Source organism: Talpa occidentalis, unplaced genomic scaffold (genome assembly GCF_014898055.3).
Source record: "Talpa occidentalis isolate TD23 unplaced genomic scaffold, MPIMG_talOcc4v2.1 talOcc4.2, whole genome shotgun sequence".
Taxonomy (NCBI): Eukaryota; Metazoa; Chordata; class Mammalia; order Eulipotyphla; family Talpidae; genus Talpa; species Talpa occidentalis.
This window is the reverse complement of record NW_023602073.1, coordinates 63,746,405-63,758,744: the sequence shown is the minus strand read 5'-3', so window position 1 is coordinate 63,758,744 and position 12,340 is coordinate 63,746,405. Positions and strand designations below refer to the sequence as shown.

Genomic DNA, 12,340 nt, shown 5'->3' with positions numbered 1-12,340 from the left:
TGCGCGAGCGCAGGGCAGGATGGGACTTGTAGTCGTGGGGCGGGGATGAGGGGCGGGGCGACAAGAGAAAGGGGCGGGGCGCGCCCAACCAGGTTGTGCGAATCCTTGCGGGGCAGGGGGATGTGTCTGGTGACCCCGGCGCGCGTGACCCTCTGGGAGCTGAGGGTCCTTCGGTCCCCTGTGACCTCGGAATTAATCAGGAAAATGCGCCCTCGATTTAATACCTGTTTCAGGATGAAACTGTTTCTCACAGAGTATTTCCCTGGAATGATCCAAATTTACCTGATTGTTAGCAGCCCCCGGTGGGCCCAGCCCGGAGAGTCTCCCAAGCAGGACATTTGAGGAAACGCTATTTTGTGCGGAGAGCCCCGCATTCCGCCAGTGGCCCACAAGGAACTAGTGGATCTAACCAGCTGGTCCAGGACTTCCACCGCACCCCGCTGCCACCTCGTACCCCAGGGGATGCGGGGCGCGCCGCGGGGCGCAGGCGGCGGATGCTGTGTCCCTGGCCGCCTTAGTCCCAGAGCTTTGCGGTCACTTGGTGCCTGTGGCTTTCACCCCTTCGAGGGTCCTCAGGTGGGGCCCTCTTCATTCCCCGTCTGCGGGTGCCCAGCGGGACACGCTCCAGGTTGGAATCCTTCGCCAGCTGTGGGACCTACCCTCACTGTGCCTCAGTTTCCTCTTCTGTGAAAGGGTAAGACTGATAGCGGGGAAGAAATAAGCTAATGATCAGGGTCTGTCACGGTGCCAGAGGTATTACAAGAAGTCACGAAGCAGCGCCTGGTTGTTTATCTCCTGCGAGTCCCAAGGCTGAGCTGCACGTACCCGGCCCGCAGGAGTCTGCAAACCTGGGCCTGGGAGGTGCCCGCCCCCTCACCTAGGGAGCGTGGGGCGGGGTCTGCAGGCTGGGGGCGCCGGGCAGCGCCTGAGGAGTCAGAGCCCAAACTGTCTGCGCTGAGCGCCCAACCCCTTTGTCTCCCCCGCCCCCGAGTCCCCACTTCCTGCCCTGCTTTAAACTCGGGATCCGCGGCGCCGCGACGGCTTTGTAAACACGCCGCGCCTGCTGGGTGGAGACTGGTTCTGTGGGGGAGCTTTGGGGAGGGGTGCACGCCCCTCTTTGCGGCTGGAGGTTGCGACCCTCCTCTCCTCCCCACACCTCGCCCAAGACTGGGACCAGATGCGGCGAGAGAGACTGTCTGCTGTCAAGATCGATGCTACGGGGGGCTCACCTGCCTAGGAGGTAGGCTTGAGGGCTGGAAAAGCCAAGATTTGTGCGTTAGTCACTGTGATCACCCCCTCCTCTGGTCAAGGTTCAGCCTGAGCTGCTGGATGGGAACCAGAGTTGGGTGGATTAAGCGGGTCATCCTTTCCTCGTGACCTCCCGTTGGCCCCCAAAGCTCTACTCACTTTCCGTCAGAGTAACAGAAACAAACCCAAGCTCTGAACCCTCTAGCTGACCTGCAAGTCTAGTGACTTTGCCAGATCGTGGTAGTCATTTCTCTTCTGAGATAAGGATGGGAGGTGAGTGGAAGGTAGTACCAGTGTGGGCAGTGAGCCTTTGGAAGGATTGGAAGGAGCCCGGGTCCCCCAGTGTTCATCCCTCTGTGGTGTCTGATATGTACCACCTGTGATGGTCTTAGCCTCTTCCGTGTCTTTGAAAGTGTGCACAAAACAAGAGGAATAAGTGAGGTTGCTGTTGCTCAGGGAACATTGAGTGACTCATTTGCTAATGTTGATGGAGCATCTACTCTGTGTCTGGTGTTGTACAGGATGCTGAGAGTGGAGAGCTGTTATTCATCCACAGCTAGTATGGGTCACCAAACAACAGAGATGAGAGGCCAAGTGTGCTGTTGGGGGTGACTGGGAAGACTTCAGAGAGAAGAGGACATTTGAATTGGGCCCTGGGTGAATATTTCACCAGGTAGAGAAGTGGTAGGATATCTTTGGGGGCACTTCATCATTCCGCAGAGCTGTACTGAACCCTGACAGTGGTATTGGGCATTGGGATACAGAGGGAACCCAGAACTAGTCCCTGCTCTCTTTAATTCACTGTCTTGGCACAAAGAAGAGGTAGGGATGAGCAGGATGAATTCCAGGAAAAGCAAGTTCTGGGCTGGTCCCCAAGAACCCAAAAGTTTCCAGTGGGGTCCAGCTGGAAGGGTCCAGCTGGGGTGACAGTCCACACAGAATCCTGGGCATCCACTCCCCATCCCTGGACTCTAAAGATTGTTTCCTCTAACAAATTCTTGTCCTATTCCTCAACCCCCCATCCCCACTCCACCCACACTCCTCACTTCTCTTAGAACTGGATCTCCCATTGCTTTCCTAGCAGATTCTTCTGTACTTCTCTGAGAGATGACTTACACAACAACTTATGAATTCATTCTGCTCCTTTTTTTTGTCTGCGTGGGCTAGATGTTGGGGATATTCCAGGAGTTTCTATGCCTCCTGGAATTTAGAATTGAAAGCATCTCTTAGAATTCCTGCAGGATCCCTGTCTGTGCCTAATTCTTGAGATCATGATCTCCATGGTCCACACACCTTCTTGTTCCTGTTTCCTTCCCTCAAGTTTAAGAATATCCTTAGATAGCATAGTATAGCACTGTCAGGTACTCTTCTAAGTGTTTTAAGCACAGTGCCTCATTTAATCCTCCTAACAGTCCTATGAGAAAGCAGGAGGACTATCTCCATCTTGTAAATCAGGGAACTCAAGCCAGAGGAGATAAGTCACTTTCTAAAAGGACACCAGAAATAGATAGTAGAGCTGGGTTTTAAACCCAGGTCACTTGTCATCTCATTTGGGAGACCCCATTCTTAACCACTAGACTAGCCTATCTCCTTGACAGACCACTTGACCCAGCAGCTTAGGCCTTTCTGAAAGAGTGTCTATGCTGCTGTGTCTTGGGTGATCCAGAAGAATGTGAGTAGCAATGTTAGCTGAGCTTGGGTGTTTACATGGGCCCTAGCAGGTCTGGGGTGGGGTTGTGGGGATGGCACAGATCTGGTGTCCCCTCCTAAGGACTCTGTGTGTGTGTGCACGTGTGTGCTTGCATAAGCCTCTTTCCCTCAGAGAAACAAACCAAGCCAAGGTTTGATGCAAGAAAACTCAAAATGAATGTGATGTTCTGGAATCTGTGCATGTGGGGAAATAAGACCCCCCCTTTGTCAGGAGAAACCCTTATCTATTAGATGGCAAGAGAAACAGTCCACCTGATAGCTGAATAAGGAAGATGGTCAAGGAGTGGAAGCTGTCTTAAGAGGCCCACTCCTCTTCCCCATTGCTTCTGCCTTCCATAGCTGCATCTGTGTGTTGGGGCTCATCCCTCCAGGCTGACTGGGATAATGCCCAGGCTTGCTAGCCAGGACACGCGACATTTTCCATGGATTCAGCCATTGTTCCATTACCTTTCAGAAACCCTGTGTTTCTCACAAGAGTATCCTGTACAGGTCTGGAGGCCCTGGGGCAACCCCTCTCTGCCTGCAAACCACTTCTCTTTGAGAGAGGGGTATGTGTTGTGGGGGGATGGGTGTTGAGGCTGGGACTGGGGGTAGAGGGTGGCTGAACCAAGAAAACAGGTAAGCAGCTTATGAATTTTAAGAACTGAGTAGACCTACAGGCTGTTCTCTGACACCCCCACCTCTGCCCTCCTTTATCATAGGGTGGGGTGGGGTGGAACCCTAGCAGGCCCCAGCCCCCTGCCCCAGGGGCTCTCTTGGCCCCAGAGAACAGGTTGTACTTTTGAGAAACCACAAGAGGAAGCTTAGGGAGGACTGGGGGTGGGGAAAGTTCTGGGGTCCTTGCCAAGTTTCCCTTTCTCTGTTGAGCAGTAGGTGTGTTTATTTTGGTGTGTTTCTCTTGCCCAGAGACATTTAATTTTTAAACCCTCTGGGTTTCAAAGAACTGTCAAGGCCTGCCATTACCTGGTGTGTCCAACGACATCCACAATTTTCCTGGGGACTTGAGGCGGCCCTGGAAATGATATTGGATCAGGGACCCATTTGGATTCCAGCTGGCTGGGAAAGGCTAACTCCAGGAACGTCTCCTTTTCTCCTTCTTGCTACTCTTTCGCCTCTTTTCCCCAGAGCTCTCCCTATAGCCCTGAAGCCCAAGGAATGTGGTTATGATGGCTACTTAGGTTGCCAGGAGATGTCCTACGTGTTTTATCTGCCTTATCTCACCTAATACCTACATCCTGATTTGCCAGTGAAGAATTGAAACTCAAAAAGGTTAAGAACTTTGCTGGGCCCCAGGGCTAGAGAGTGGTAAAATCCAGATTTGAATACCAGTCTGTCTGATTTCAAAGCCCCTGCTCTTGACCTCTAACCCCAGATCTACTTCCCCACATACCAGACCCTGAACAACAGAAGGTGGCCCCACAAAGATGTTTTTAAAATGCTGCTAGTGTGGGCAGAGGATGACTAGGTGTAGTGTAGAACTAGAAAAGATTCCTTTCTTTTTTTTTTTTTAGTTTAGTTTTTTCTTTTGTTTGTTTTGAAAATGGAAGGCTTCACAAATCTGCTTGTCATCCTTTTTTTTTTTTTTTTAAAGATTTTATTTATTTAAGTGTACAAGAGCTGGGGTGTGTGGGCCAGAGGTGCAGGGGGGTGAGAGGATTCACCAGAGACAGAGCGGGGAGCAGAACAGGCAGATCTACTGAAATATACTGCTGAGGGGAGCATGGATGAGACAGGAGAGGTCTGCTGTGCCATGTGGGTTAGCTCCCTGAGTGGCTGCTGATAGCTTCATAATGCTGAGACTTAGCACCTTGTGCCACCAGGGAGGCCCCTGCTTGTCATCCTCGTGCAAGGCCATGCTAACCCCCTTGTATTGTTCCAATTTTAGTATATGTGCTGCCGAAGTGAGCACTAGAAAAGATTCTTCGGAAGTTAAATGTTTTTTTTCTTGAATTTTATTTATTTATTTTTTTGAAAGGGGTAGGTTTAAGAAATAGACATCTGCATAGTCACACTGCTGCTGTTGCTTTGCAAAGGAAAAAAAAGGTTTGTGAAAAGGAAAAAAAAATATTAAAGTAGACAACCAAGTTTAAAAAAAAGAGGTACAGTAGGTGAAAAGTTGCAGGCAGATTCTGGAAGATTGAAGCAAAAGGGGAGAAGATGGGTCTCCCCTGGTGGTGCAGCGGTTCAGTGCTGGGCTGCGAAGCTGCCCACAGCCTCTGCAACGAAGCTGCCCGCAGCCTCTGCAGTGCTGGTTCAATCCCTGGCTGCCGGCAAGGGTCCCACATGGCACGACAGACCTCTCCTGCCGTGCCCACTGCTCCCCTCAGCAGTGTATTTCATCAGTCTGCCTGTTCTGTTCCCCGCTCTGGCTCTGGTGAATTCTCTCACCCTCCCGCGCTTCTGACTGTGCCCAGTGCTTGTATAAATAAATAAACAAACAAACAAACAAACAAATAAATAAATAAATCTTTATTTAAAAAAAGGTGGGGGAGAAGATGTGTTCAACTATTCGAAAGGTTGCATTTGGAATCCCCCAGATAGGGGTTGAGGAACTGGTGGAGGCCTAAGAACTTTCTAAAAATTAATTGCCTAATAACCCTCTGAAGAAGTATATTCCCCACCCAGGGGAATGGAGAGCATGAACTTTGCAGGGGCTTCTGCCAGCGAGAGGACCTCAGAGTCCCTTCCATCTCTTAACCTCCTATGCTGGTATTTATTCCCTTGCTTCCCCCACAATCATCCTTTGGCTTCCTAGTACTACTGGCCCAGGGTGGTCCCCTGTCCACCAGGTGGAGCTGTTGCTCAGTGTGTGACTCCAGGGTGACTGGATTAGGGTAAAGAGCCCATTCATTGGTCCTTGAAGCCCCCAGCTGGTTTTATGGGGCCTCTGTGCCACTCCTGCTCTCTCTATATGCAGGCCCAGAAAGCCACTTCTGACCTAGCAGAGCGCCCATTAAAAGTTCCCTTAGGTCCCCTCCAGGGTCAGCAAGGACATATAAGCCTTTGCCAATGGGGTAGTCTCTCTTCCCTAGGTTTGGATCTCCTGCAACTTCTCTTTCCCTTTCCTGGCCTTCCTTTCCCCTTGAGATAGAAAGACCCATGTGTGGAGGGGTAGGGGGCAAAGCCACCAGCCCTTACAGGCATTGCAGGGTACCTAACATGTGATGGCCTTTCATACCCTTCAAAGGCCTGACACCCTTTAAGGGACCTCAAAATTCATGTCTCTGAAACTGTATGCCCACAGCACCTACCAATTCTGCCCCTCAACTCCCCCACCCCCCACCTTGAACTACCTGCAGGACTGCCACTCCTAAGGTGAGAGAGTAGGGAGACAGAGCTTGTCTTTAGAAAGGAGGGGAGGAGAAGAGTCGCCTGTTGTCAGTTGGTCCAGATATGCTTTCTACAGCCTCAGACCCTGAGAAAGGACACAGCCTCAGATCTGGACCCTTGGACTCACAGAGGGGCTCTGAGAGTGAAGTTACAATATATGTCACTAGAGGGCGCTGTGGAGGTTAGGCCCAGAGACAGGCCATAACTGGTAGCCTTCTAAGCACTTAGTAACCAGAGTATTTTCCCCAAAAACTTTGTGAGTCAAGACACCCATTTTATAGATGAGAAAGCAAGGCACCGCAGGTTAAGCTATTTCTTTCTGTTCACACAAGCAGTCAGTGGCTGACTGGAAATCTGATTCCTCCATTTGGGTATAGAGTTTGTGTACCTAACGCCTAGTCTGCGCTTCCTCCCAGGGAGTAGTAGAGAGAGCCTCGGTGGAGGAACTGGAGGACCCAGTTTTGAGTCCTAGCTCACTCCTTCCCGGCTATGCTTCCTAGCTCACTCCTTCCCTCACAGGGTTATTGTGAGGACTGGTCGTGGCACCTATTCATTTTACGCTTGTTTTATCTTTTTGTTTCTTCGAAAAAGCTACAGGAGGGAGGAACTATTGTTGTGCCTTCACAGGGGAGGAAACTGAGGTACAGAGTGGTTAAACAGAGGAGGGTCCTTCAGGGCCCACCCCTGCCCTAGGCTCATATACCGAAGCCCTGCCAGGCAGCTAGCAGGTCATGGTCCTCATAGGTGATGGCTGCTGACATCATCCTGTCATTCATCACCCAGATTGATCTTCTTGGGGTGGGCATGGGGGCTACCCCAAAACAAAGAGGCATCCTGGCTTCTTTCCTAACCATCCCACCTATGACTTCATTTCACTCTTTTCTAAAATAAAAATCAGTTCACAAGTTCTGGCCTATGGTCAGAGAACTTGGAAATTGGGGCTGTCCCAGAAACTCCCAGTTCTGGCCCCAGCTTTGTCTGCTCCAACTCACCCTCCCTCCCATTCTCCCTTTGCTTCCCTCCAGTCTGCTCCTCCTTTCCCCTCCCCTGGGGGCCCTGAGTTCTGGGAAAGGAAGCTGGAGCAGGGCCTCAGACAGATGCAGACTTTAGGCTCCGACTTGGACTCCAGCTGGAGGTGTTAGAGGCTGTGGGAGGAGGAGAGAACTGCCAAGGGGAGGAGGGAGAGGCCCAGGGGCCCCCAGGCTGCCTGTCCCCGGGAAGGCATCTGTCACTTCTTCACAGGCTCCTAGGCTCTGGTTTACTAAGCTCACACTGCTGGGTGCTGAGGAATCAGCTCTGAATAAGACCTAGGGGAGGGTTTATTCCTCTGGCAAGTGGAGATCACAAGCTGTCTGGATTATGGAGAGAGCTCTGCTGTTTCCTCCCAATACCAGGCCCCTGGGAGTCAAGGCTGCTCTTTCCTTTCCTCCCAGCTCAGTTCCCTTTCTCTAAAAAGTATCTGCAGAACCACAAACTTGGAGACCATTCAGATGTGGAATCTATTTTCATCACAGTGAGAGAGGTTACAAACTCTCAGTTGTACTGGGTGGCTAAGCATAGGCCAGGCTGTAGTCAGTCCAGTTTCTCCCAGGCCCTCTCTTTTTTCCTTACAATCAGCTGGTACCTGATGGTCCTAAGGCCCACTCTGTCTTTTCTGGGATTTGGCTTGACGAGTTTTTTCTCAGGTCTCTCTTGGTCTCCAAGGAAATGGTCTTTTTCTGCCTGAGCCCTGCCTCTTAGGTTCTAACTCCAAACTCTTTGCAAGGATATGAGCTTGGATCCTCCTGGGTGGTCCCCAGAAAGTCTTGCTTCTTCTCTGAGCTTCAGCGTAGTTTCCAGGAGTCAGTTTTGATTCCTTGTAGGAATTGATAGTGTGGATTTCCTGTGGGCCTTCATTCCTTCCCCTGCTCACGACAGCAAAGATGTTGGCATATTAACAGCTTATCTCTGCACAGTGCTGCTGACCCTTGAGTCTCGTGGGTTTGAGCTGGGTGGGCCTACTTATACACAGGTTTTTTTTTTTTTTTTTCCAGTATTACAGCGCAGTACTGTGAATGTATTTCTCTTGATTATGGTTTTATTAATCACCTTTTCTCTGACTTGCTTTGTTGTGACAGTACAGTATATAATACAGATGACATGTAAGATGTGTGAGCATCAACTGTTTATGTTATGGGTGAAGCTTCCAGTCAACAGCAGGCTATTTGTAGTTAAGTTTCTGGGGCATCAAAAGCGGTACTAGGCCTCCCTGGTGGCTCAAGGGGTTAAGACACAACCTATGAAGCTATCTGTAGCCACTGTAGCACAAGTTCAATCCCCAGCCAGGGAGCTACCCACATGGTGCAGCAGACCTCTCCTGACTCACCCACTGCTCCCCTCAGCAGTGTATTTCAGTCAGTCTGCCTGTTCTGCTCCCCACTCTGTCTCTGGTGAATCCTGTCACCCTCCACACCTCTGGCCTGTACCCCAGTTCTTGCATGCATAAATAAAAAAATCTTAAAAAAAAAAAGTGATACTATTCAGGGGTTAGCACCCCAACCCCTGCATTGTTCAGAGGTCCGCTGTGTTTCCATGAGTGGGACTGTTGTGAGTGACTATGTCACTAGATACCATAAGTTTATAATAAATATATATCTTTACTCATTCCACATTAATTTCTCATAAAAATTCTGTGAGGTTCCTTATTTTACTGAATCACAGGTTAAATAACCTGCCCCAAATCATACAGTTGGTCACTGTTGAGAGCCTGGTGGGCTGCTGACCTGAGTTGAGCTTTCAGGCACGTTTCCTGTGTGTACACAGCCCTGGGAATAAGATGATGCCAGGTTCCCTGCTGTGACTTTGTCTTGAGCAGGCCGCTAGGCCTCAGAGGTGAGGTTGTATCTATGTCACACACATCTGTGTGGTGGTATGGACACCACTCCCCCAGGCCAGCCTGGCACGCTCCTCTATCCCTTTGTTCCTGCTGGAGCTCAGGCTTGTTCCCCGAGCCAAGTGCAACTGAAGGGAAGGAGCAAGGATGGCTGAGCCATGCTCCAGCAGACAGGTCAGGTGTTGTACATGACCCAGGAAGCTGGGGTGGGTGGTGGCGATGTGCGTTTTGTTAGGTGGGGCTGGGGATCTGACCTATGGGGAGCCTTGGATGAATCAGCCTGACCACAGCCACCCCAACAGCAGCGCTGGTGCAAATCTTTCCCTCCAGCTCCCCACACCCCCAACGCTCATTTTCCTTTCCTTTTTCCTCCACAGATTCAGGCTTCGGCAGGGGTGTGGTCACAGGGAGGTGGCTGAGGGCACAGCTCTGGAGTTGGTGGTTAAGCTGGTGGTTAAGCTGGGTCCTGCTGAGGGATCTGCTTTGCCTTCAAGATACTCCACCCAGAAATGGCAGTGTATCAACAGGGGCTTCCCTGTGGCATTGGGGTTAAGTCTCAGTGCTGTCACCACTCTGGCCTGAGGCCTGAGTTCGATCCTGGCCAGGGAGCAGACCTCTCTTGTCTCACCTGCCACTCCCCTTAGCAGTGTATTTCAGTAAATCTACCTTTTCTGTTCCCCTCTCTGTCTCTAGTGAGTCCTCTCATCCCTTGCATCTCTGGCCTACACCCCAGTTCCTTTATGCATAAATAAATAAATAAATAAATAAATAAATAAATAAATAAATCTTTAAAAAAAGAAAACGAAATGGGCAACAGCCCCAGGGCCAATGCTCTGTTTCCTGCCCAGAGGACAGGGCTGCATCTGGGAGCCCAGGGCTCACCATTCTGGAATATTCTTCCAACAATATCTGTTAGTCATCTCAGATATCTTGTTCATTCTTCATTTACACTAGAGCCACATTTTATGCAGCATTGGGTTCAAAGTCAGTGTAAAAGCAAAATCCACATCAAAATGACTATTAAATCACAAACTTACTAGTCAATAGCTTAAATTTTAAATAAATCTGCTTAATGCATAAAAGACAGTCTAGATAGTTTCTCTCCCACTTCTAGGAATCTCTAGTTTTCCCTGGAACAGGTGGCCGAGTCTTTGGTTGAGTGTCATGTTTGCTAAGCTTGGGTTAAGGGACTGCATTGTATAAACAATACGTCGGTTTCTTTGCTTGGTGGGTGTCTCCTCTGGCACATCTAATCGAATTTTATGACAGTTAAATGTGCACATTTAGGAATGCGGGGTGCATTTGCTTATGACCTCTTCAAGGCTCTGGACCACAAGAAAGGTTTGAGTGGCAGTGCTGTGGGAATCAAGAGGAAGGAACAGTTGCTTTTCAGGGGATTAACCAGGAATTTCTTCTCAGAGGTGCCATTTGAGAAAATAAAGAGGAGTGATTTGATGAAAAGTTACTCAGGAGCAATTTTAAGTGGTGGCTGCTTTTGTTAAGTTTTTACTTTGCTAAATATATGAGTTTTTTACTGGAAGCTATATTTTAGAAATAGTCCATTATTTCTTCTGATTTCTACAGCACTTTTCAGCCTGCTTTTTATTCTTTTTCAATGTGATTCAATTCTGATTCTTTCTAAAATGCTAAGTGGTTATTTCTAGAATTACTATTATTTCTCTACAAAAATTATTCTTAATATGACCATTTCTTGATTTTTTTTTAAAGAGTTTAAAAACTGGGGCCTCCCTGGTGGCACAAGGGGTTAAGATGAAGCACTATGAAGCTATCTACAGCCACTGCAGCACGAGTTCGATCCCCAGCTAGGAAGCTACCCACATGGCATAGCAGACCTCTCCTAACTCGCCCGCTGCTCCCCTCAGCAGTGTATTTCAGTCAATCTGCCTATTCTGTTCCCCACTTGATCTCTGGTGAATCATCTTACACTTCCCCCCCCACACCTTTGGCCTGTACCCCAGTTCTTGTTATGTATAAATAAATAAATCTTGTTATGTATAAATAAATAAATCTTTAAAAAAAAAGAGTTTAAAAACTCCATCCACACACTAGAGCAGGGAGATAAAATACAAAGGTTCCATCTCAAACTTTCTGGCCTCAGGAAGACTTGTTTTTGAGGGCTGTAGCTATTGCCATTTAATTTCTTTATTAAAAAAAATGTTTATTTTCATTTATGCATAGAAGAACTGGGGTATAAGCCAGAGGTGCAGGGGGGTGGGGTGGGGTGAGAGGACTCACCAGAGACAGTGTGGGGAGCAGAACAGGCAGAGCTACTGAAATATGCAGTTGAGAGGAGCAGCTGGGTGAGACAGGAGAGACCTGCTGCGCCATGTGGGTTAGCTCCCAGGCCAGGGATCGAACTCATGCAGCAGTGGCTGGTGATAGCTTGATAGCACTGAGACTTTAACACCTGTGCCACTAATTACAAAATTGTAATTGAGAAATTAGGAAACTATTAATTCCTCTGAAGTAATTAAAAAAAACTTTATCCCATTTAACATAGCTTCACATTTTAAAATCAAATAATATTTTCCCCCCAAAAAATTGTTTTACATTTTTGCAAATTTCTTTAGTGCCTGGCCTAGTAGAAGATGGCCTGGTGATCATACCTGCTCCTGCTTTAATTGGTGGCAATGTTGTTTTAGTTGCCGTAGATGAGGAAAATCTGGCCTCACACAGATATGTCTGGAATACAGAAAAGGAGGACCTGTGGATTGATCTAGAGCACAACTGGCCTAGTGGGACATAGAGCTGAAAAAAAAAATTGGGGGTCATGGAGAAGAAGTTGAATTAAGGACATTGGATTGGGAAGTTTGGACTTTATTTAACTGCTAATGGGGAGCCATCAGAGGCTTGTGAGCAAGGAAGTGACATGATCAGAACTGTTTGGAGGTGACTACTAGGGCAATAGTAGAATAATAGAATTGGCAAGAAAGAGTCTACAAAAAGGTTTGAAACCAGAGTGACATCAGTGGAAGTGGAAATGTGGGGGTGATTTGGCAAAATATTTTGAAGGTAGAAGTGACAGAACTTAGTAATTATTTGTTAGGAAGGTATGAAGAATCATGTGAAATGACCTTGTACCCCTTCCCGTTAGGCACCACACACACTTCTAAGATGAGGTGTGTTATCCTAGGTTGTAATTTGCTGTTTCCATGCCTT

At 48.6% G+C, this 12,340-nt stretch overlaps 1 protein-coding gene across 2 annotated transcripts in view; it reads left to right on the top strand.

Annotated features, from left to right (window-relative positions):
• The first annotated feature begins 564 nt into the window (after positions 1-564).
• Positions 565-12,340, top strand: part of CCND3 (cyclin D3) — an 87,403-nt gene continuing 75,627 nt past the window's right edge. The window contains exon 1 of one of the 2 annotated variants that reach the window (XM_054698786.1): positions 565-694. The gene's annotated coding sequence lies outside the window, so the exon portion shown is untranslated. Of the gene's footprint in view, positions 695-1,001; positions 1,241-12,340 lie in introns of those variants that run through there. The other variant, XM_054698785.1, reaches the window with a different exon arrangement.